Source organism: Ursus maritimus, unplaced genomic scaffold, assembly GCF_017311325.1.
Source record: "Ursus maritimus isolate PB19 unplaced genomic scaffold, ASM1731132v1 scaffold_29, whole genome shotgun sequence".
NCBI classification, from domain to species: Eukaryota; Metazoa; Chordata; class Mammalia; order Carnivora; family Ursidae; genus Ursus; species Ursus maritimus.
The window spans coordinates 13,049,224-13,060,121 of NW_024425452.1; the positions used below are offsets into that span (position 1 = coordinate 13,049,224).

Sequence of the window (10,898 nt, forward strand, 5' to 3'; positions counted from 1 at the left end):
CCAGCATTTCTTAAATGTGTTTTCTTGGATAAAGGCAGTAATAACTTTTTAAACTTTAAGCAGTTTTCTCCAGTGAACTCAAAGTTGGACAAAGAGGTTGATTTCCAGATGTTGGGAATTAAAACTTTGAACATGTGAAGGTGAAGTATATATTTAAATGTCATGTGAGTTCCAAGAAATAGAAAATCAGAGGTTACAGATTGGCTGGAGCTGAATGACTGGAAGGCAGGCCGGTGGGCGGCAGGTGATTCTCCAGCGTTATCTTGCTGCACGGGTTCCCACCCAGCCTTTCCAGGACTTGCATGGAGTAACAGCTGTTCCATTTGTGAAAGTGATAGAATCCCATTTATTTTTATTGGATTCCTAAATACAATGATTTTGGAGATTGTGAGATTTTTTAATGTAGAGTGAACCTGAGAAGTCAGTTTTAAGTTGTCTTTATCTTGCGTCAGGGAATCCTAAGAATGTTTGGGATTCTCACAGACCATCTACTACAATAGCATCCACCTCAGTTTGGTTAGTGGCAAAACGTGTATTTAAAGTGTGGCAACCAGGGACCCCTGGGTGGCTCAGTCAGTTAAGAGGCTGCCTTCAGCTCAGGTCATGATCCCAGCATCCTGGGATGGAGCCCAGCATTGGACTTTCTGCTCAGCAGGGAGTCTGCTTCTTTCTCTCTCCCTCTGCACCTCCCCACCACTTGTTCTTTCTCTTTCTCAAATAAGTAAATGAAATCTTTAAAAAAAAAATAAAATAAGGTATGACAAATGACCATGATCTTTATCCACACTAAGTTATAGATTTTAAATTAGTTACATATTTTTCTACATCAGGCTCCATATTGACTTACCCAAATTCAAGGGTTTTTTTTTCTTTCAAATCATTTAGTAACCTGGCAGTGATCCAAAATACGTAAAGAAGATTCAACCTGGCTCCCTTCAGGGGGATGCTACCTATCATGATTGCCTCACACAAGCATGATCAAAGGCAACAGTGAAACAGGATTCCAAAGAACAAGGGTGGTAAGAAGGCTTCAGGCCCACAGATTGAAGAGCTTGGTCTGGAAAAGTTTCTGAGGGGAGCAGGTGGCAGAAGAGACATGAAATTTAAGGGACCCTCAGAGGACAGGGTGTGGTTGCTGGGTCATAAGCACCTTGAAGCATTTCTTGATGGTGATTCGGTGTCGAGGGTATTTGTCATCTGGGGAGAGCCCAGCAGGATGACCAAGGAGGTCTCTTGTCCCCTCGGGTCACCTTCTTCAGTGTATAGACCAGGTCTCCCTGCTGTTGCGATAATACTGCAGAAACGTGATCAAGCCGAAGCCAGATGTTGCAATTCTGTCTGCAGCTCCTTCTGACTCAAATTTTCTTTTTTCCCCCAAGTTTTTTTTTTCCCCATAATATTACTCAGTATGTAATCACCAAAAACTATTTGTAGGTACGTTTCTGCCAGTACTTAACAAATTATTTTTTCTATGCCTGGATATTATTTGTCTTTGTATCTTCCTATGTAATAATGAAATAAGATAAGTTGGACTTTAATTCAATATGCATAATATTAAATTGCCTAGCACACGTCAAACACCATCTTCCACATTATGGAGTGCAGAGCTTAAGGATTATGACATAACATTTGTGGAAACTATGTAAACACATAAGAGCAATGATAGAAGGCTAGAGACTATAACACAATGTATAAGTTTATATATTCATTTTATCAAGTTCTATGGTTCTTAAATGTAGTATTATAAAGAAATATCTAATTTTTTAAAAGATTTTATTTATTTATTTGACCGAGAGAGAGACAGCCAACGAGAGAGGGAACACAAGCAGGGGGAGTGGGAGAGGAAGAAGCAGGCCCCCAGCAGAGGAGCCTGATGTGGGGCTCGATCCCAGAACGCCGGGATCACGCCCTGAGCCGAAGGCAGATGCTTAACGATTGAGCCACCCAGGTGCCCCTAAAGGAATATCTATTAAATCATCTCCAAACTGTTATGTTTGTCACTTTTTAGATAATCTATATGGCTTATTACCAAGAACTTAGTGATCCTCCGTTGCTCCTTATTTATTACGTTTATTTGATCGGTTACAGTAGGTTTGAGGCTTGAAATAAAGTGTCACTGTGTTGAGGTAACAGTAAAAACAACGGTTCAGTGGGACTGCATGGTATTCAACTTTATCATTCAGCTGAATGCTGCTATATAAAAAGTCTTTATTTTTTTGGAGATGCCACCCTCCCAGGAGGCCTAGCTTGTGCCATAGAAAATAAGATTGAAAATGACCTTGGTAAATGGAAAAGTATTTAAAACCACAGAATGACATTCAGTTTTTAAAATTCTGAAAAATAGGCTGTACAAACATAAGCTAAAGAATGACCTGGATGCCTGGAGAGTCTATGAATCTGGACATTTATTTGTGGTTGCAAAGCTAAAGAATAATCAGAACCCAGTGCTAGAAAGACCAATAGAACAGGCGCACAGACGCTTACATACAGAGTGGAACGCAGAGGAGAGTGTATTGTCAGGAGGACTCTCCTTTTATACTAGGGTCAAGTTTGAATAAAAGATACACTTCATCACTTGGAATAACACTGCTTTATTCAAAGTAATGTTTCTGTTTGAATATACAGTCGGGAACGTAATTTTAATATGCCACTTTTTTTTTTTTAAGATGCCACATTTTGCTATGTGACAAAATTAGAGCAACATCAGGGAAATGAGATGCTTAAAGTCCGGGAGCCTTATGAGAAGGTTGATATTCAATATGAAATGTGGAAAACTCGTAGAGTGTGCATTGGAATTGGGGGATATTGACACATGAAGAATTATTCCATTGTATAAAACAGTGTTTTCCATGGCTCATCAGCAAAAACAAATAAATTTAGTGGTTCATCATTACATTTTTTAAAAATAGAATAGGGAAGAATAAAATGGGGAGTACCAGAGTGCTCACAAGTAGCAATAACAGGTATTTGATGTCACTTTAATTGTTCACAGCTGTGTAGGCGTTGGTCATGATAGAAGATATTTTTTAAATATATTGAGAGAATTTCAAACACACACAAAATTGGAAAAGCGGCCATATCCATACTCTTTCTACCTTACCATTTCATATTATGTTTGAAGCCTTTTTTGAAGTCACACCTGTGTTTTCACTATATATCACTAAAATTTAAGGATTATTTTCTAATTTAACTACAATACTGTTATCAATTATTCCTTAATATCATCAAAGACCTAAAAATGTGTTTGCGTCATTCATGGTCACCATCTCTGTTTCACTTAGAAGTGTGCCTGACATTACACATGGGGGATTGAGTAGATGCTATGTGTTGGAAATTTATGACATTATTTCTGAAGTAGTCTTGATGGGAATGTAAAGTAGCATTCTTTGGGCTGCTTTCGATGTAGAATCAAGTTTTTCCTCTTTCTGTAAGTAACAGAGAAGAAAAAAGTGGTATCCTTCTGGATTTTTCGTCCTTTCTTAAATGTGTATCTCTTGAACAATTGACTACTCACTGATAGCAACCTTATTCTAACATCACAGAGATCCTTATTTATAGATGTAATTCCTATGCATGTTGCATTAGATTCATTTATTATTCAGTCACTGAAATTAAATGTCCACTGTTTGCTTGATATCTGTGGTTGACTTGTATTCCCTTCCCTCCAGGAGCACAGTTTAGTGAGCCAGGAGTCACAAATAAACAGTATGGCGTGTGAGAAGCCACAGTGGAAATACCGAATGCCAGTAAAATAAAGTAGAGGATATATTCTGGACAGAGGGAAGTATATACAAAGAAAGCAACATATAAAAGGCTGGCATTTTCCTAAAACAATGAAGAGGTTTGTGGGGTTTGATCCTAGTGTTTATGAGGGTGCAAAGAAGGAGCAGTAAGTATAAGAAAAGAAAGTTTAGAGCTCGATTATATATCCTATGTGTCAAGCTAAAGTTTAGACTGCATTTTGGAAGCAGTGAGAAATCTTTGCTGTCTCTTAAGTATAGAGCAAACTTTATTATCATGGTTGTTATGATGATGGTGGTAATGATGACAATTTTGTAAAAAAAAGTCCCAGGAAATGACTCTGAGAATTGGTGGGGAGGAAATGTGGAGACATGGGGTTCGACAAGGAGACCGTTGCAGTGAATCCAAGAAACTGTTGGTGGATGAGAAACTAATGCAGAGGCACTGGGAAGGGTGAATGAGAGGGGAAAAAACTGCTAAATAATTTGGAATTAGAATAAATACCTGATAACCAAATATATGATTTTTATTGGAAGAAAGGAATGAGTGTTGGATATTTCTGAGGTTTTTAGCTTGGAAGACTGCATGGTTTCCTTACCAGAGATAAGGCATACAGGAGGAGCTGGCTTGGTGTGTGTTGCCCTGCGGACATGAAGGGTGAGTCATTCACAATTGTATTATGTTTCAGATGCCTGCGAGATGCTCAGTCATAGGTAACCATTAATGGTGTGTATCTGGAGCTGTGCAAGGAAGAATGAGACAGGTGCAAAAGTAACCTGCATTGAACTGGATAATTACACTGGGTTAAGATTGTCCAGGGAGAGATAGAAAGAGATAAGAAAGGGAAAGAAGAGAGAGGAGAGAAGAGAAAATGAGTTTTATCCTTTTTTTTTTTTCAGAAAAAAACCGACCACAAAATAAATGTGTCTCCCCAGCTGAAAATGTTTATTTTGCTATTTATTGTATATTTTAAATAGTCAATGAGACTTTTTCTGAGATTTTTTCCTTGGAAACCTCTGATTTAAAGCCAAGATGTTGGATCTTTCTCTCTTTCTTTCTTTCTTTCTTTCTTTCTTTCTTCTTTTTTTTTTAAGATTTTTTTTTAAAGATTTTATTTATTTATTCGACAGAGATAGAGACAGCCAGCGAGAGAGGGAACACAAGCAGGGGGAGTGGGAGAGGAAGAAGCAGGCTCATAGCGGAGGAGCCTGATGTGGGGCTCGATCCCATAACGCCGGGATCACGCCCTGAGCCGAAGGCAGATGCTTAACCACTATGCCACCCAGGCGCCCCAAGATTTTATTTTTTTAAGTAATCATCACATCCAACGTGGGGCTCGAACTCACAACTCTGAAATCAAGAGTTGCACACTTTACCAACTCAGCCAATCAGGTGCCCCACTGAGGGATGCCGGCCAGTTTTCTTAAATACTTCTTCCACATTCATGATGTGGATAAAAATATGTATAATACATACCAAAATTTCTCAAGGTGGTAGCAACCACAAAACTGCCTTAGGCTAAAAGTCACAAAGAAAGAAGCTTTCGATAACTCTTAAAGTGTTTTATCTATTGAGCTCTTCCTCATCCAGATGGCCTTTCATGATGGAAACATAAACTCAAAGGTGAAGCATTTTCACAAAGGATCTCTTTGTCCTCACATTATTTGCCAAGTAGTTACCATATTTCAAAATATGACCGGACAGGGGCCAAGTAACCACAGCACAATTGTAAAGAAAGATCTAAAACCTAGAGCTAGAACTACGATAATTTCCAATGAGGCATGGGGAGAATTTGAGTACTTGAGTTGGAAGGATGAAAGGAAGGAAAAACTTAGAATGTTGGAAATAGAACAAGGGACCACAACAGATAGTCCAAAACAGAATCCAACATTTGGAAGCACATGAGGCCCCAAAGGTAGGTAAGTGGAGCATATAACCTGCTAGTTTATCTGAGAGTAGCGGGCATCGGCAGTTAGAGCAGGTCCACAGGGACCTGCTCCTGAAGGGTTTCTAGCACATATTCTAGTTCATCTGGGGGTTTGTCAGAGCAACTAAGTTCCTCTGAGACTGGAAATCTTTGGTTATCCAGGCAGAAATCTGGACTCAGAGAACAAAGCAGGGATACAGTGACTAGAGCTGAGAAATTAGAGTTTTGGGGAGTGAATGTGAGTGTTTGAATTCTGTACTTTATTCTTTTCACCTTCTCTAATAAGGAAGCACCGGATACCCCAGCAGTCAGTCCTCATCACACTCAGGGTTTGGCTGAAAAGTGGTGCTACAGCTTAGATCTAGGAATCTGTTGGATGCTTCCTGCAGTACTTCTGTTCCTCTCCACCCCTCTTTCCTGCCCACCCCCATCTTTCATCCTCATATAAGCACACACGGTGTTTTTGCATGCCAGTGAAAAGTGGCCTATTCAGTGACTTCCTTTCTGACTAATCTTACGAATCAATCCAGCCTCTCAGAGGAGCTAATGAGGTTGGTGGTCAGAAGCACATGCTTGGCTGGACATTCTATCCTCTGTGGGAAGGGGTGGAAATATGAGGAGAAGAGCATTAATATTTTACTCTTTTCTAGAAATAGGGACATGATCTGATAACTAGGCAAAGTAGAACCAGTCCATGGGGTGAGTCAGATTGGCAATGTGTCATGACGCCAAACCTCAAATCGTTATTCTAGAGTTTACTTGAATATCCCTGACCATGATCAAGATCCGTCTTACACACCAAATGAGGTCTAGCTTGAGCTTGTTACACGGAGAAAGCAGAGCAGGTATGGCACTGTGTAAATTGTTCTCTAACTCAGTAAAGAAGCAAAATAGCTAGGCAGGACCTGAAAGGATCTGGAAAAGTCACCCATGACAAACATGCGACTTAAGTTGATGATTTCTTGTGTTTGGTCCTAGACTTCTTGGCACAGGTATCAAATTTCTCCTTTTTGTGAGGAAGTGAATTAGACCAGAGGTCCTCAAACTTTAGTGTGCATCTAAATCTCTTAGAGAGCTCATGAAAATACAGATTTCTGGATCTTACCCCTACAGTTTCTGAGTCACTAGTTCTGGGTTGGGGCCTAAAAATTGGTATCTCAGCCTCCCCAGGTGATGTGCGTGCTGCTAGTTTAGAGATCACCTTTGAAAGCCACCAAATGCTACATTTCTTGGTGCTTCTAAGAAAATTCCTAAGCCTTAATAATTTCAGGAAAGATGACACAGCCAAAATTCAATGTTGAAATCACAATGTTTAAATATAATATATTCTACCAAAATAAGATACTAAAACTTGTTTCTTTAGGAATGATTTACCTCCTTCATTATCTCCTACAAAACCACACACACACACACACACACACACACGCATGCACTTCCTAAGATCAATATTTAATAAATGACATTATATTAGAGAGAAATCATACTTCCTCCATCTTCAACCTTGAATAGTTTCCCACTAAAAGGCTTCACGCTTCAACTTGTGCAAAGGTAGTTAATTTATCCACCCAATCCAAATTTGTAGATTTGCTTACTCAGCTGTGAGAAATATGTGTTATCTGAAGCGAAGAGGGATCATATGTACACCAGTTTGCCTTATTGGGACAAATGTTATTTGCTTCTGGGCTAATGTATTTTTTTTTAATAAATGATATTTGAAAATGGATTGGAAATTATATACTCTATATCAATTATAGATCATCAAAATATAATTTAATTTGCCATCTGAGAATGGAATCTCTCTCTGTCTCTCTCTCTCTCTTCTTTTTTTCCTAAACGTTTTGCTGTATTCATGACAAGGGAGCTCATTTGCTGTTGCTCCAGAGTTCTAAGGTTGCAGTCATTTCAAGCTGGCTAACACGTAGCACAAAAGACATTATTAAATACCCTGGACATCGAATGTGAATTCTGAACTTTTTTTAGATACTCCTAAAATCAACAATAATTTTAATACACTTGAATAAAAGCTACTAAGGTACTCCTCACAAAAAATTTCATTTTCAGCAATAATAGTAAAATTAACCATTTTAGCCAATGAAACTAGCCCACCCCTCACTTCTTGAATCAGTGTCATATATTCACAGTGAAGGCATATTGAGTAACTGTGTTGATACCCTTATCAGACTTAACACACTAGAATTAGATTTAAAAAAATACTGTTGGTTTATATATTCTGTTCAGATTGAATAACTAATGAACTATAAGATGTACTTGAATACATCATCCTATTTAAAGCTAGCTAAAAAATTAAAATAAAAATGGACAGATCATCAAGATTGGTGATTCTGTGCTTTGTTAAGTATGGAGAGAAAATACCAAGGACTCGGGGGCTTGGGACAGTTAGTTCTCTTTATATAAAGCATTCTGAATGGACAAATAACAGCTTATTAAAATCCAGTTAATAAATTCAGGCTTTATCAACATTAACTATCCACTCAAAAATGTCTGGCCCAGAGGTCAAGAGATCCATAATAGGGACAGCTGTAGAATAGATCAACACTAATTACAATATTATTAGTATTTATTGGCATTTATTGAGTGCCAATAATGTGCGGAGTATTTTAAATGCATTATTTCAATTGATTCTCACAGAAATATTATTGGCTAAGCTCTGCTAACATCCCCATGTATCCAACAAGGAAACTGAACACTTACAGGATTTTCTTAATGATCTCAAAGTACAAAGAGCTGGTAAATGGTAGAATCAGAATTTGAACTGAGACAATTAACTTTCAAAGCCTATTAAAGAAAAAATATTATGTTTTAGAATTGACTCATCTTTCACTGGATTGACTATGGTTCCAAACACATGGCATGACCGCTACTGTCTTAACCACGAAGTCTGTTCAGATCAGATTTATGATCACAAATTAGAATAAACAATCACATTTATCTACCCACCTCAGCAAAGCTAACTTGAGGCACTTAGAATACAAAACATTAAGGCTCCTAAAGCAGTTTTCTGCATATACTAAGTGTTTAGTAAGTATTAGAGACAGGGAGAAAAGGGGAACATGCTTGGATGCGGTGACTGTACCTGGAACGAGGATCATACTGGAAACTAGGCTCAGGTTGGGCACTCCAATGCTTTCAATATGACATCTTGTGTCTTCCTTACCTTGCGGATGGCATACTCTTTTCAGGTGTAATCCTCTAACTTCCCTCTGAAGTTCCCCTTTCCCTTCTCTACTTTCTCCCAAAAAATAAATTCTCCTCTCCACTTCATATTTATCTAATCTTTCTCTTTGCAAAAGATCAAAGCAAACCAGACATTAAAAGTGGACAGGTATTTATTAATTTAACACAAGAAACTGTGTGGTGCATAATTGTTTCCCTCTGCCTACCAAACAAAAGCACCCATCTTTCCTTATCATGACAATGTCCACAATTAAATGTTTCATCCAATTGAAGTCAATGATTTTTCATTAATCCCCTATAGCAGGAGATGAAAATACCTTTTTAAGATTCAGTACCTGCCCTCAAAAAGTTTACAGTATATAGGACCTAGCCGAATGACTCAAGGAAATAAATAGCAATAATAAGAAATGAAACTGCAGCACGAGGCATGCAGACACAATCCTTAGAGGACTGGGGGAAAGGAAGAAACATAACCAGGCAAAGATTCACATCATTTATTTACTCCATGAAGTAGCTTAAATTTGAAGCAAGTTTTGTCCAGAAAATGAGACAAAGACATTAAAAGTAAGAAGAAGATTTAGGGATATCTCATTTGCTTTAGTTTTTCTCATTTTAAAACTTTAAGAGCAGTTGCAGATTTATGACAAAGTTGAGTGGAGAGTACAGAGTACAGGAAAGTACGGAGATTTATCATATACTCCCGCCCCCCCCCCCATGCCTGTCCTCCCCTATTGGCAATAGCACTGATCAGGAAGGTGCATTTCTTACCAGGGCTCAATCTACAGTGACACGTCACAGTCACCCACAGTCCATAGCTTACCTGAGGGTTCACTGTCGGTGTCTTGCACTCTGTGGATTTGGACAAAAATATAATGCTGTATACCAATCATTGTAATAGCAGATGGAGTATTTCACTGCCTTAAATATCCTCTGTGCCCTGCCGATTCATCTGTACTCCTCCACCCCACCCTCTACAAACACAGATCTTCTTACTGTTTGTATAGTTTCACCTTTCCCAAAATGCTGTGTAGTTGGGATCATACAGTATGTAGCATTTTCAGACTGGTTTCTTTCACTTAATAATAAGCATTTAAGTTTCCTCTGTCTTTTTTAAAAAGATTTTATTTATTTATTTGAGAGAGAGAGAGGGATTGAGAGAGCCCGAGCAGGGGGGAGAAGGAGAAGCAGGCTTTCCGCTGAGTTGGGAGCCTGACGTAGGGCCTGACATGGAGACCCATCCCAGGATCCTGGGATCGTGACCTGAGCCAGAGGCAGATGCTTAACCGACTGAGCCACCCAGGCACCCCTCCTCTATATCTTTTAATGGCTTGATAGCTCATTTCTTTTTAGTGCTAAATAGTACTCCATTGTCTGGATGTACCACAATTTATTTATTCATTCACCTACTGGAGGACATCTTGGTTGCCTCCAAATTTTGGTGATTGTGAATGAAGCTGCTGTAAACATTCATGTGCAAATTTTTTTTATGAACATAAGTTTTTAGCTCCTTTTGGTAAATACCAAGAAGTGCATAGGGCAGGTTGTATGGAAAGAATGTGTTGAGTTTTGTAAGAAAGTGCCAAAGTGTCCTCCAGCTAACTGCACCATTTTGCACTTTGTCCAACAATGAATGAGAGCTCCCGTTGCCCTACATCTTCCCCTGTATTTGGTTTATCAGCGTTCTAGATTCTGGCCATTCTGATAGGAGTGTAGTGGTATCTCATTGCTGTTTTTATTTGCTTATCAATTTATTGATCTTTTCAAAAACTCAGCTTTTGCTTTGGTCGATTTTCTCTATCGATTTCTTATTTTCTGTATTGATTTTCCCATTGATTTCTGCTCTAATTCTTACTATTTCCTGTCTTCTATTTACTTAGACTTAATTCGTTCTTCCTTTTCTAGTTTTCTAAGGTGAAAAACTAGATGATTGATTTTGAATCTTTCTTCTTTTCTAATCTATGCATTTCAATGCTATAACCTTCCCTCTAAGCACTGCTTTCTCTGCATCTTAAAAATTTTGATAACTTGTGATTTC

The 10,898-nt window shown here is 38.4% G+C and overlaps 1 pseudogene; it reads right to left on the reverse strand.

Moving 5' to 3' along the window:
• Positions 1–932: 932 nt before the first annotated feature.
• Positions 933–9,753, reverse strand: LOC121105698 (annotated as a pseudogene).
• Between the last annotated feature and the right edge of the window lie 1,145 nt (positions 9,754–10,898).